The sequence below is a fragment of the Mustela putorius genome, unplaced genomic scaffold (assembly GCF_011764305.1).
Source record: "Mustela putorius furo isolate JIRA1106 unplaced genomic scaffold, ASM1176430v1.1 tig00000139_pilon_pilon_pilon, whole genome shotgun sequence".
Lineage (NCBI taxonomy): Eukaryota > Metazoa > Chordata > Mammalia > Carnivora > Mustelidae > Mustela > Mustela putorius.
Genome location: NW_025421293.1, coordinates 15,316,547 through 15,330,151, shown reverse-complemented (window position 1 = coordinate 15,330,151; position 13,605 = coordinate 15,316,547). Strand labels below are relative to the sequence as shown.

Genomic DNA, 13,605 nt, shown 5'->3' with positions numbered 1-13,605 from the left:
ACCCAAGTGCCCTCTCTGCCCGCTTGGCCACTCTTGCTCTTGGCAGGGGAGGTCTTGCTGGCACCTCCCGCCGCAGCCTCACTCCGAGGAGGCCTAGGGCAGTCCGGCCAAGGTGGCTGGGAGGACAGGATGTTTTGCTGGACTCCCATTCCAGTTGGCCAGAAGCAACTCCAGTTTGTCCAGGGAACCCTTGGCTCCATCTGCCTGGAATCCCAGACCTTTCTGTTGCTCGGGTCCAGGCCTGCAGGGGCAGCCAGCAGCGAGAGGGAGAGCCGTCCGCCAGGCACGTGGCCCAGGAGTGGCGGGGAGCTGCCTGCCCTCTGGACACTCCAGAAGCTCAGGCCCAGGGCTCTCCATTCCCCTTCTGCAGGTGCCCCCAGGAGAGCGGCCAGCATCACCATCTCCCCACGACGGGCTTAGGGGTCTGAGCCCGGGATCAAAGGGGCATCCTTGCCCAGGGAAGGTGAACCCTCCAGGCCACCCATGGCTCTGCCAGCCATGCCGGGCAGCTCCTGGCCACTTCCGTCCAACTGCTCACTGTCAAAGGCCATAGGCCAAAGCTAGAGGGCTCCCTCCTGAGGGCCAGGCATCCTCCATGATGAGGACAGCTGTGCCAACATGGGGCAGTACACAAGCACCCTCGGGACCACACCCAGGGCTGTGGTTCCCGTCGTCCTCACTGTGGGGGGCCCTGTGTCCCGCCGGTGGCCAGGAGTTGGGGACCACTATCTCAGCAGCTCTTTCTGAGCGCAGGCTGGGCCCCCACACGGCAAACACCAGCATTTCCCTGGCTCTCAACTTCTTGGAAAGGCTGTCCACTATTGCTAGAGCTCCCAGAGAAGCCTGGAGCACAAAACTTCCAAGAAAGGCCAGAGGCAGAAGTGCAGGGCCAGGCCAGGCATGTCCCCTTCTGCTCTTCCCCTCAGGGTCATGCCAGTCAGGGCTGCTAGCCCACCGGGTCTTGTGAGCCAGAACCTCTCCTCTCCTCCCGGCCTAGTAGGGAGACTCTGCCAGCCTGACTGCCCACCAGCACACCCCTTCTCCCCGTTCCGTCCCCTGGGAACCAGACTGCAGTGCCTGCACGGGTTAGTTGACACGTGGGACGGGGCAGGGGCCCCACAGGAAAAGACACCTGCTTTCCCTCCCCTCCCCGCAGCGCCCCGAGAATCCATGTGGCCGGTGGGGCTGCCCTCTGTCCACGAGGTCATCCACAGCCATTCTCAGTCCGGCCTTGGGACCCCGGGAGAGCCTCGAACCCGTGACGGGGCGGGACAGGATGGACACCACCATCATTGTCGCCTTACCTCCCAGACGCCAGCAAGAGCCTCAGGGAACCCCCAGGGCCTCCGTTCCATGCTTTGAGAACCGCGTGTTCCTCCCTGCGACTCCCTGTCACGTCGGTCTGCCTGGCTCACAGCTGGCCTCAACCTCTCCTTGGAGCTTCATGCTTCACGACTGTTCCGCTTTCATTCCTTCTGCTTATGGCACATTCCTTCCATATTTTCTTCTCCAGACTCCTGAAGGACAGAATCCATTTGGCCCGGCTCTCTCTTTTTGAGCCAGGAGCCCCTGCTCCCAGCCCTGTGCCCACCATGTGGGGCCATACTGCAGAGAGAAGCCCCCCGACCCCTGAACCCCTACGAACTGGGCCGAGTTCCACCCTCTGAGCCAGGAAGGGTCAGTGTGGTCTGCGGTCCAGCTTTCCTGCTTCTCCTCTGGGAAAGGAGGATTCTCCTGGGTCCCTCCCTGAGGCCTCACAGGTGATGTCTGCAAGACCCGGGGCCTCCTCTCCCCCAGATGGGCATCTTTGTGGGCATCTGTGTCCCATGAGGGAAGAGCAGGCATGGGGAGCACATGGAGGAGGCAGGGCCAGAAGATGCCCCCACCAGAGCTGAGTGAGGCTGGAAGAGTAGAGCCGCGTGCCGTCAGGAAGCTGGGGCCCACCAGGACTTGCCCAGGCCTGGCGACAGACTCTAGGCTGTCACCTTCCTGAGCCTCTGTGCCCTCTGCTTGCCTGTCCCCTAGACTCTGTTGCCAGGATGGACGCACTCTGCATCTGCACTGCCTAGGACGGGACCACGAGCCACGCTGGGGACAGAGTGTTTAATGTCACTTAACTCTCATTAATGGAGGCTTGAAGGGCTCCTGGTGGCTTGCGGTGGCTTGCAGTGGCTTGTGGCTCACCTCTGGGAAAGCTGTCACAGCTACTCCACAAGGTTACACGGTGAGATGCGGGCAGAGCCAGGCCCTGAGGTGCTGCCGGCGGCAACCATCCCTGGTCTCTGTCACCTGCAGACTGAGCTTTGGTCCAGGGGGTCTGACGGAGGGATACAGGACTCAGGAAGCCAGCCAGCTAATCTCGGGGGCCTGGGGGGACTCTCCCTTCTCTGCCTGGGAGCCCCCCGTACCAGCCTGGCTGCCCAGGCACATGGCTCCTGGAGCCCCAAGTACACCATCCTGCAAAGAGCCAGTGTCCACAACATCTGGAGAGGGAAACTCCGTGGGGGGACCGAGGCTCTGAGCGTCCACAACCATAAAGGTGTGTGGGCGCAGAGGGAAGACCAATTTCCAATTATTCCAGAATACAATTGCCAGCTGCCAACAAGTCTGATGTAAACTCTCTGGCCAGCCAAACCCCACAGGCTCCTGGAGATCCACCCCGCCCGCCTTGGGGTGGGATGTCCTCCGTGTGGTCCTGGGAGAAGGGGCTCCACCCGAGCAGCCTCAGGCCCCCCACCTCCCTCCAGCACAGCCTCAGGGCTCCAAGTTCCCATGAGCACCAGGCCTGAGCAGTGGGAGATAGACATCCCGTCCAAGCCCCAGGGCCAGGCACACAGGCCAGAGGCATGGAGGCCCGGGTGGCCTCTGCACCATTGGCGTGGGCTCTGGGTTGGAGCCAGGAGGAAACAGAGGGAGAGGTGAGGGTGGGCGGGTCAGTGGGTGAACACGCTTCTCTAGAATGCAGTTCTTCTCCAAGTACTCAATGCCCAGGCGAGCAGAACCCATCCACTCGCGTCTGGAGACCACACACCGAAGACTGCCTCCTGACATGGTGGAAAGCAAGGTCTTTCCTCACAGCGACCCAAGCTGGGGTAGGTGGAGGGGGGAGGGAGGGGCGGTGAGTGTGAGTCCCTCCACAGCAGGAACGGCGCCCTGCTGCTATCTCAGGGGTGGGAACTGGCTGGGGGGCAAGTGAGGGGCTTCACAGGCCCTGGGGGAGCCTCCCAAAGGCCGTGACATCCCAAGGCCACACAGGAGGGCCTGCTTGGATCCCTGCATGACAGACAACCTGCCCAGGAGGATGGGGAAACTGAGGCCCAGCTGAGCAGCGCACCTGGGGCCATAAGCAAGCCAGGCTCCTCTGGGTTGGGACCAGCCCTTCGCCTCCTCCCTCTACTGCCTGTGACTCAGTGTCCCCGGGGCAGGTGGCTCCCTACTTTCTTCCCAGCCGTGGCTTGGTCCAAAGCCCTTTCAACACACGCCCAGCCCTCAGCCAACAAGGACTCATTCAGCCTCAGGGAGGGCAGGGCCGGGGGAGCCGAGGGGAACATTTTTTTCAAAGTGTAAGTCATGCTTCCCTCAAAGGGCAAGGAGAGGCCATTCCTAGGATAGGAAACGGGGCCACCAATAAGCGGTAAGACATGGCCCACCTCGTTCGCAACCAAGGGTGCCCAAATCAAAACTCACCGGACGGAAGAGCACGGAGACCTCCCTGACGCCCAGCGGCCTCTGTCCCTGCAGGGAGGTGTCCGGTGCAGCCCCTCGGAGCGGGCCATGCAGAATCTCCATGAGCGTGAGTGCCCGTGTCTGTCGATGCCGGGAGCCCAGGAAGCAGCAGGCAGAGGGACCCCTGGAGGCACAGGTGTGCGCCAGCGGCAGACAGCAGGCGGCGTGAGGGCTCTGTGTCCTCGGGAGTGATCGCCACGGGTACTTAGAGTGGATTGGGCAGGCTGCGGGACAACACAGCACCAGAAATGCACTTAACAAAACTGGTGTGTGTGGCTGTGTGTGCGTGCATGTGTGTGAGTGGTTATGTGCGCACACATGTGTGGCTGTGTGTGAGCGTGAATTCGCGTGCATGTGTGCACACGTGTGTGTGTAGCTGTGTGCATGCACACGTGTGAGCATCTTTGCTCACGTGCACTCAGACTTCCATGGGTGCCAACCATATCACTGACCCAGGTCACCCTGGAAAGTGGCTGGAAGGGACAGGACTTTCCCCCCTACTTCATCATTCGGGGTTTTACGGGGATGAGTTCACCCTGGATTTGAGGGGAAAGCCCCCTGGGGACTTTTCGTGACAGTCGCTCCCACTGCAGAGAGCATGAACAAAGCCACATTGTCTGTCGGCCTTGGTTTCCTCATCTGCACGCTGGGGTGGCAGCCCTCTCCTGTTTGGTCCTCACGGCCCAGCGGTGGCATGGTTGGGGGGACTGGGCCGCTGGGCCTGCCTGTCCACCCCAGGGGCTCCCCACCCCGCCCTGGGCTCACAGTTTCGTGGTGGTGGCTACAAGGCCCGTGCAGCCTCCTCAAAATGAAGTTAATTAAAATTCAGTAAAAGGTAGCAGCTGCTCGTTTGCACCAGCCACGTCTCAGGGGCTCAGGAGCCAGTGACTCAGACCCGGGGCTCTCCATCCGCGCAGAAACTTCCACCGGACAACGCTGCCAGAAACATCCCTCAGACCTCATCTGGTTCTCAAAACTCAGTTTCCTTCCCCCGTTCTGTCTGATGCCTTCCTAAAAGGGTCTTGAGGGGAACCGCGTCCCTTTCTGCCCACTGGCCCAGCTTTGTGGGGTCACAGACCCCAGGCTCCCTGTGCCCCCACGAGGGGCATGAACGCTGCTCCGACACTCCTCACAAGCCAGGCTTGCTTACCCGCCGGCGGCGTGGGCCCCAAGCTAGGCCGCTAATCCCCCAGCCAGCCGCGGGTGAGACGGGGCTGGGCGGCGTTCGGCCCTCGGCCCACATCATTATGCATTTTTCATGGGAGGCAAACGGTTCTTTGAGCGTTCGTCTTCCGATATGGGGCAATCCCGACACAGCAGCCGTGGGCCTTTGAAGTGTTTCAACCCAGTATTAATAAATCATGGGGCAGAGACTGCAAGCAGACCGTTAACTGTTGGAAGGCCAGGCTCGAGACGGTCATTTTGCAGGAAGGAGGATGAGGCCAGGCCGGGAGTGGAAGGACCAGCCTCTGTGCTCAGGCACGAGGAGGCCCCATTCTGCTCCCTCGTGCCCATACTGTGTGGCCTCAGCCAAGGCCCCTGCCTTCTCAGGGTCCGAGGCAGGCTCCCAAACCTGGGAATGGGTGCACAAAGCCCTGCACGGTCTGGGCCTGCTGACTGCTCAGGCCCACACCCACAGAGCCCAGCCTCGGTCCTAGCGTGGGGCCTCCCCAGCCTCGTCCACACACTCAGGACCCAGGGAAGCAGCCACCAGGGTTGGATTGTGAGCTAAAGGGCCCGGAATTGCGTGAGCTGGGGACAAATGCAGTCATCAGTAAATACTACGTTACACAAACCAACAAATAAATAGGTCACATTAAAAACAAAAGTGAGAAATGCTCAAAGCCCATTGTTTTCCAGTAATTTCGCTAGGCTGTGCTGGAGGCTCCCCAAAGGATTCAGGTCTGTAGTGCGAATCTGATGCAACGGTGTGCCCCTGGCCGTCGACTCCCTGCGCTGTGTTCGATGACCTCACACAGGCAGCCTGAGACCAGCCCCATGGGAGAGAGCATCTGCCCTGCTGAAACCAGGGCTTTCTCCCCCAAAGAGCCAGGAGTCAGTTACCCGCACCCCAAGGAGCCCTCCGCACCTTGGGCACTGTCTGCAGACAGACCATGTCAGGCCACACCCGCTAGGAGGCTGCCTTTCTGAGCAGAGAGGCTGGTCATCAAGGGTAAACTGAGGCAGGCTGAAACGAAAGTGGTTAGGCAGGCTCCGTGGAGCAGGAGCAGGCACAGAGCAAGGAGACTGCGGGCTTGGCTGTGATCCCTTCTGCTCAGGTTTGAGGCCAGGGCTGTGGAGCACCGGGCGTCTGAGCCCCCAGCCGGTGTCCTGGCTGAGTAAGCTCCTGTCTGTTCTTCAGCCTGAAGACACAGGGAAACCAGGCCCCGAGGGTCACTCCGCTCAGGAGGAGGAAAGCACTCAGAGTGTTTAACCTCTTGCAAGCAGCAATCTAGGAGAGGCCTGAATCATCCCTCAAATGGTCCCTGCTGCCTCCAGGCTCCCCGACCTCTGGCCCCCAGGGCTGCTCACCTCCAACAGAAAGCCACGGTCAGCCAACACCACCCACCCAAGAAGGAGATGGGCCCCCAACCACAGGGACCTTCCTCTACCTCAAGCAGGTCTGCATTCTGCCCAGAGGTCAGCTCTACACAGCCAGGGACGTGGGGGCCGCCAACAAGAGACAGGCAGGCAGGGCAGCCTTGGCCCACTCCCCGTGGCATCCAGAGACAGTCTCTGGCCCACACTGGAGTCCTGTGTGGCCTCCAAGGGTGGCAGGCATCCACACCCTCAAACCAGCAGCTTCATAGGTCCCGTGGTCCTCAGAAAGAAAGGCTGGGCTGGAGGACAGGGGAGAGTTGCAGAACTGAGAGGACACAGGCCGCGGTGGGCAGCAGACAGACAGACATAGGAGGGAGCTGGAGCCAGCAGCTTGGTGGCTGGAGACAGGGAGTCAGGACGCAGGCACCTGGGGGCCAGGGACTGTGGTCTGAGGGCTCAAGAGCCAGGGGCCAAGGGCCAAGGCCAGGCAGGCTGGAGGTCTGGGGGACACGGAGCTGAGACTAAGGGCGGGCAGTCATGTGGGTGGTAAGCAGACCACAGGTGGACCACAGGGCAGCGTGGTCAGGAGGCTCAGGACTGGGGGCTGCAAGGTCTGGAGGACAGCAGCCCGATGGCCTGGGGGGCAGTGGGGCCGGGGACCAGAGCAGCCACCCACGGGCTGTGTGTGCAGGGTCAGCTGGCTCTGCCTCGGAATGCAAGAGGCACCAGCCTAGGCCCCCAGGGCCCTGAAGAGCCACAGACAGCCACCGGGGACCTGAGGTTTCAGCTGTGCAATCTTGGGCAAGCCACTCCCCCCACTCTGAGCCTGCTTGGCTCAGTAACGCCTACTCCTAAGCTACTGAGGATGCAGGGAAAGTGTACGACCTGTATGCACAGTCCTGGCCCAGCCGGGTCCCCATCCTTGCCGTGCTTGGCGGGGACCCGTGGTTCCGTGTAGCCCAGCTCAGGCCTAGGCTGGTGTTCCCGCCTTTGTGGGAGCAGTGGCTTGGCAGCCTCCGGTCTTCTGGCTGACTCTGAAACCCACTGCGGAAGATCACATGGGCACCCCCAGACCCCTGGACCCAGGACCTGGCCCCAGCCCTGCTCTTTCATACCCAGCCCGGCAGTGGGGGCGAGGAAGGAAGGGAAGGGAGGGGCACTGCAGGGGAGGCAGGATGTGGGCCCTGCCTGGACCCAGCTTGCTGGGAGGAACCTGGCTCTCTCCTCTCAGGGAGCCACGAGGCTCTCCTTCCTCCCCTGGGTCACCCATCCCGGCCCGTAAATCACCTGCCCATGCAGCAGGTGCACCAACACCACTGCCGGGGGCAGCCACGGGCAAGCAGGCTTGTCTGGAGGTGGCAGGTTCGGGGCTCTCTGGGTAGGTCTCAGGCCCTGGCATCCTGGGCGGGGCAGCGAGGAGCCAAGGGGGGCCAGTGCTTCTGTGAGCCAGGGTGTCGGGAAATCTCGGGGATTACGGGAAAGTTGGCATCCCAATTCCCAGCTGGGCCAACTTAGGCTCGAAGAGACCCACTCAGAGCCCAGCTTGGAGCATCTTGAGCACATGGTGGGCCTGCCCCAAATGCACCTTCTCCCCCAGCCTGGGAGCTGGCCTAGGCTGGCCCGCAGGCCTCCTTGGGAATTTGTGGCACGTGATGGGTCTGGGGCAGAGGAGGGGCAGCCCCAGCCTGGCTGGAGGAACTGCTTGGGGGAGCTCAGCCCTCACGACGGCCAGAGGCACTGGGCCCTCTTCTGGGAGTCCAGTCCCACCGGACCTGGAGCTCTGACTCCCTGCCGAGACTCAGGTTGTTGGGCCACATAGTTTCCAGATGACAGCGGCTGCCCGCACAGGCCAGCACAGGTCGGATGGAGCAGCAGATTCTGCACTGGGCTGGGGGAGGCCCCCAGACGCCCGGGGATAGCCCAGACCTGCCCTCTCCTCCCGGCCCAGGCGCAGGGGACAGAGAGTGTCCAAGTCCGAGACACCACAGACCTTCGCAGAGCGTATGGGCCAAGCCGGGTCTGCAGTGTTGGGGAGAGGCAGCCGGACTGGCGGACAGACAGATGGTGGAGTCCCCAGACCCCAGTGTGAGAGCCGCTCTGCCCCGCTCGGTCTGTGACACTAGGCTGGGTGAGGCTCACTCAGCCAGCGTGCTCACGGTGCTCAGGGCCTGCCCCGGGGTTTGCAGCCGGGGACCCTCTCTCTAGTCCCATGTGGAAGCCCTCCAATGCGTTGGAGCAGGAGGGACAGGGAGCTGCCCCCAGAGACCACCACCCCTCAAGGCACCATCCTCAGAAGCCCCACTTTCCAATAGCTGCCCCTCCTCTTTCCACTTAAATGGATTTCCAAACCTCTGCAGCCACACACGCGGCTCTCTCACTAGGTAAATGAATGGAGGCCAATGTGGAGGTGAAGGGGCTGGGCTCTGGGGCTCAGGCCACGGGCCAGAAGTGTCACTCCAGCGAGCTGCTCTCCTGGAGGGACAGTAGCTCCCACTCCTTGGAAGGGTAAGAATTAAACTAAACGAGTCCTGTAAAATGCTTCACCCAGGGGTCTGACCCGTCAGCTGTCGACATATCTTGTGATCATGACCACCGTCCAAACCCACGCCCGCTGCCTGGTCCGTCCAGGGCTGGCGGGAAGCACCCGGGCCCCGGCCATAGGGGGAGCAGAGTTTGTAAAGAAATCAGACATTGCTGCTGCTCCAAGATCGAGAAGCTTCGAGGCAGCAGCGGCAGCTTCTCCGGGCCGGGCTGCGGACCCTGCAGAGACAGACTCCCACCTTCCAGAAGAGAGCCTGGAGCAGGGATGATCTGAAGGGGGAGAGCATCCCCCACCAAGGAAGGAAAAACCGGCTGCAGCAGAAATCCAGGCAAGCGGGAGCCGGGCCGGGAGGCTCACAGAGGCTGTTGGGTCTGACGGACAGACGGATTTTAGGCTCCGCTCCTCATCTCTGATGACATGTTATTTATGTGACCTACAGGTTTCTATTCACAGAGTAATTTTCGCCTACCTCCCCGTCAAATAGAAGGCAAGTTTTCACCTTAAAGTCGTAGCTGAGCAGCGACCCAAGTAGCAGGAAAGGCCGTCCACATGAAAGTCGCCTCACAAAGGAGGCTTGACTGGCAGGTGAGGACAATAAAAGTCAGGATAATGTCCGGGCTATCAAAGCAGACCTGGGCAGGCCTGCGAGAACGGGCATGTCCCCAACAGAGGCCCCTCTCGCTCCTCACTTATCTGTCTCTCAGGGTCCCAAAGCACGAACCAACAGGCACACTGTTCATCGGCCCAGGGCGTTCTCTCTGTAAACACTTTCTAAATCCCGACCAAAGTCTGGTTACAGTTCAGCCAAGATGGGAGATGAGAAGGAAGGGACCACACCATTCAGCCGTCAGGACCCCTTCCTCACCGAGCATTGCCTCTTGTGTTACTTCCGCCCTCTCCCCAGGGGTCCTTACGGATACTCTTAACTCACACCCTGTAATTCCTGAATGTGGTATCAGCATGCGACGGGAGAAAGCACGCTGTCAGGGGTCAGCAGCTCCTGGCTCGGTCACCGGGCTGCCCTCAGATGGAGCTGAGCTCCCCCGATGCTCGGATTCCTCGCCTGTGAGAGTAGGGACAGAACCTACCTGCATGGTCCCATGGGAGTCCCGTGGGAGAGCTCAGCAGCTCAGGGGTGAACAACCATGAGCCAGCGTCTGGCACAGACAGTGTACTGCGCGGAATGGCACACAGGACACCCTGCAGCTCAGAGGCAGCCCTCACCGCCCCCCAGACCCAGCCCCTCCGCTCTGGCCTTCCACACACTCACAGGGGGCCCTGCTCCTCGGAGCGCATTCCTGAGTCCGGGATCTCAAGGGGAACTCTGGAAGGGGTGGCTCTCTGGGTGGCCCAGCTCTAAACCTCAGACAGTGGCAGGGCTCAGTTTCCCCTCCTACAAGATGGACTGAGCCACCTACCAAAGCCGTGGGAGGCTAATGAGTCAGTGTTTGTAAAACGCTTTGCGGATCAGATGAAAGGGGCCGCGGGCAGGGGGGCTGCCCGCTGGAGGCAATTACTGTGGGTACGCATGCACACTCAGCCCAGCTCCCTATGCCCCACACGCAGATCTCGGCCCCGGGCCCACATCTGGGCGGGCAGGTGGGCGGGCCTCCCAGTGGGGCTGCAGGTCCTGCCCCAAGAGGGGCCAGGAGGGGCCTGCACTGGGCTGGGTGGTGACCGCGGCCCTTGCAGCCAGCAGGTTGGTTGTAGGGAAAGAGCAGGACATAGGGGCCCCACCCCCGTGGTCTTCCCGTGCCGGGCGCCCTAACCCACCCAGTTCACAAACTGCAGCGGGAGGTGGGCATACTCTCTGCCCAGATCCCTAGCGAAAATGCCCCGTGTTCTGGAACCAAGACTGAGAGCAGATAAGGGAAGCACCCACAGCAGCCGCAGGCCCACAGCCTCCCCACCCATCACGTGCCCTGTGGACACAGCAGGAAGAGAGACCTAGGAAGCGTCCCCGAGGGCGTCGGGGAGCAGGGCCCCTGCCCCAGCACAGCTCTGCAGGCCCTCCCTGCTGCCAGGCAGGGATCCCTGGAGGAGTGAGGGTGAGGGTCGGATCTGGGCACAGCATCCAAGACATGAACTGAGAAGGGAAAATGCCACTGGGCCCCACATTAAAAGGACAACAGTCTGGATTTGGGGGCCAAAGTATAGGATCAAAATTAAACTTCACCGGTTCTTTCTATGCCTTCTCATGCAGACACAGGTGATTTTAGAATGACAGGTATGGCTCGCTCCCCTTCCCTCACTAGTGGATGCTCTGGCCTGGAAAATCAGCCTCTGCCAGTGCAAGGACTTGGCCCTGCCCTCCAGGTTCTTCAGGGAAGGAATGAAGAAATGAGTCCCCTTGGGGAGAGTTCAGAGAGCAGCTGACTAAGGAGGCAGGTCACAGTTACCCAAGGAATAACTCTAGCCCCCTCCTTATTTGGAATGGTTAAATTTAAACAGCAGGGTGGGCACAGAGAGGGCACAAAAGCAGCCCGTTTCCTGGAGAGCCACACCTCCACCCCGGGAGGCAGACAGAGAAGTGGCCTGGGCCCTCAGCACGCTCCGGCAGACCCCATCTCCCAGCAGGACCCCCGGCGAGGTCAGAGGCATGGGTCGCTTGCAGAAATACCTCGGAAATGCCAGATTCTGCAGAGAACCCACCTGCCAGCCACTGCCCAGAGCTCCATCTCCGCACAGCCAGAGGGACACCAGTACCCCAGCCCCTGGCAGTAACCCAACAGAGCCCTGGGCCCATCTGTCATGGTCAGGATCTGAGACCCACCTGGCTGGAGCCACTTCCGTCGCACACGAGGAGCAAAGAGACGGGGGCGCCCGGGGCCATCCCTAGCCAGGCCGCTGTGGATCAGACCAAAGGTGCCTTGCCAAACACACGCTGGTCTGCTCTGGCTGGAAGCCCAGAGGGTCACACAGCCAGACCAGGCCAAGGACGGGGCTCCTCTCTGTAGCCCCAGCTGGACGGAAGCCCTGACATGACGCATCGGGAGGCAGGCCCTCCTCTGGGCTCTCACAACAGTTTCCAGCTGGCAGCCCATCTCCCGTGCACCCATTAAGGACCAGAACTCCTCAGGGACCATAGCCCAGTGGAGGCCCTCTGTGAGTGGTGCCTCCGGGCTGACCCTAAGAACGCAGGAGTCCCCTGCTCCAGAGAGTTCTGGAGGGAGATAAGCGGTCCCTCTTCCCTGGGGTCCCTCTGCCCTGGGGCCCAGCAGCATGGCCCCTGGCCATGTGTACAGACGGCCTCCAGGAGGAGGGAGGGGTCCCCTTCCTGGGTGGCTAGGGGCATCCCACCTCCCCAGCATTTTCCCCAGGGCCCCAGGAGCCCAGGCAGCCGTACCCCCACCTGCCCACAGAGACAGCTCGATCCTCAGTCTCCTCTGGACCCATGGGCTCAGAGACAGCCTTCCACCTTCCCACATTCTGGGTACCCTCAGAGTCATTTGCAAGAATGAAGTTCAGGAAAACCCATAGTGATGCGCATGAACTCGGGCCCTAAAGATAATCTAGACCCACGAGGACCTCGACATAGGTCTGACCAGACAGCTCCCTCCACAGACAGGGAAACCAAGGCCCAAAGAGAGCTGGGCCTCTAGGCACATCCCTGGTTCCCAACCCTCCCCAGAAGCTGAGGGTATGAGCATTTGTCATTCTCCCTGTGGTTGGATTAGGTGTCCCTAAGACGCAGAGGGAACAGACTAGAACAGCCTCTAGGTAGGCTCCAGGCCCCAAGGCAGTCACCCCTTCACCTTCAGTCAGGGACTCCTCGACTCAGTTTCCCTGGTGAATCTCCGGCCCTCTCTTGTAGTCAGGAGAGTCATTCCCCAAGACATCCCTCCTCCAGGGTCTAACTTGGGCTGACCCTGAGGGAAAAGGCCCAGGAGCTCTGGACCTCTCCCATCCCTACACACTCTGTTCTTCCTGTGGCTCTATCTTTTCTCCCTACCCTGGCAGCAGGAAGGACCTGCCAGAGACCTGTGACTCAATGGGCAGTCAGTGTTTCTGGTCACGACCGAGAGGGAGAGAGAAAACCCCCTAAGGCCTGTACCGTCAGCCCAGAAATAAGAGCCCGAGGTCAGCTTGAAGCTTCCCACGGAGCTCAGGTCCCAGACCGCCACTGTGCCCCCCGCCCCACACTCACAGGTCCCGAGCGAGCACCAGGCAGCCCCTTCCCATGTCGTGACCAAGGAGGGCCTCCCCCAGGCTGGGGGGAGAGCAGGACAGAGCCACGGTGCACAGCCACGCTGCACAGCCATGGTGTGGCTGGCAGGAACCACAGATGTCGTGTTGGGTTTTTAGCCTCCCTGCCAGCTTATGAGAGATACGCTCAAACATTAAGAAGATGCTAAAAACTTTCCAAGTTCCTCCTTTTAGTTTTTTCAAAATGTGGCCTGCTGGCCTCCACATTAGGCAGCCTCTTCTGAATCACAGGCTCTATCCGCCCCCAGCAAGCTCAGGTCATCAGCATCTTGGCCCCCGGAGATGGAACATATGTCAGGCCCCCCGGAATCCAGCATCTGGCTGGGATTCCGGGTCCTGGCATCCCTGCACTGCGCACAGACCCTGCAAGCAGGGAAACAAGGCCCACATGCTCCCTGGGGTGGCAGCCGCTTGTCCAAGGAGAGCAGAGGAAGGGGGGATGGCCGCTTCTCTCCAGCTGGAGTGAGGTCCCGAGAGCGAGGGTGCCAAAGCCGCGGCGAGGCAGGGGTGTGGACCCACTATGTGCTCCAGAGAGACAAGGCCCCGTGGTGAGGGAGAGCAAGGCCGCTGGGCCCTGGCACCCACATCCC

At 61.2% G+C, this 13,605-nt stretch overlaps 1 long non-coding RNA gene across 1 annotated transcript in view; it reads right to left on the bottom strand.

Moving 5' to 3' along the window:
* Nucleotides 1–3,939, bottom strand: part of LOC101684034 — a 29,100-nt gene extending 25,161 nt beyond the window's left edge. Inside the window, exons 1-2 of the long non-coding RNA XR_201096.3 lie at nt 3,688–3,939; nt 1,305–1,517 (exon numbers count right to left, since the gene is read on the bottom strand). This is a non-coding gene — a long non-coding RNA (uncharacterized LOC101684034). The remainder of the gene's footprint in view (nt 1–1,304; nt 1,518–3,687) is intronic.
* Nucleotides 3,940–13,605: the final 9,666 nt, after the last annotated feature.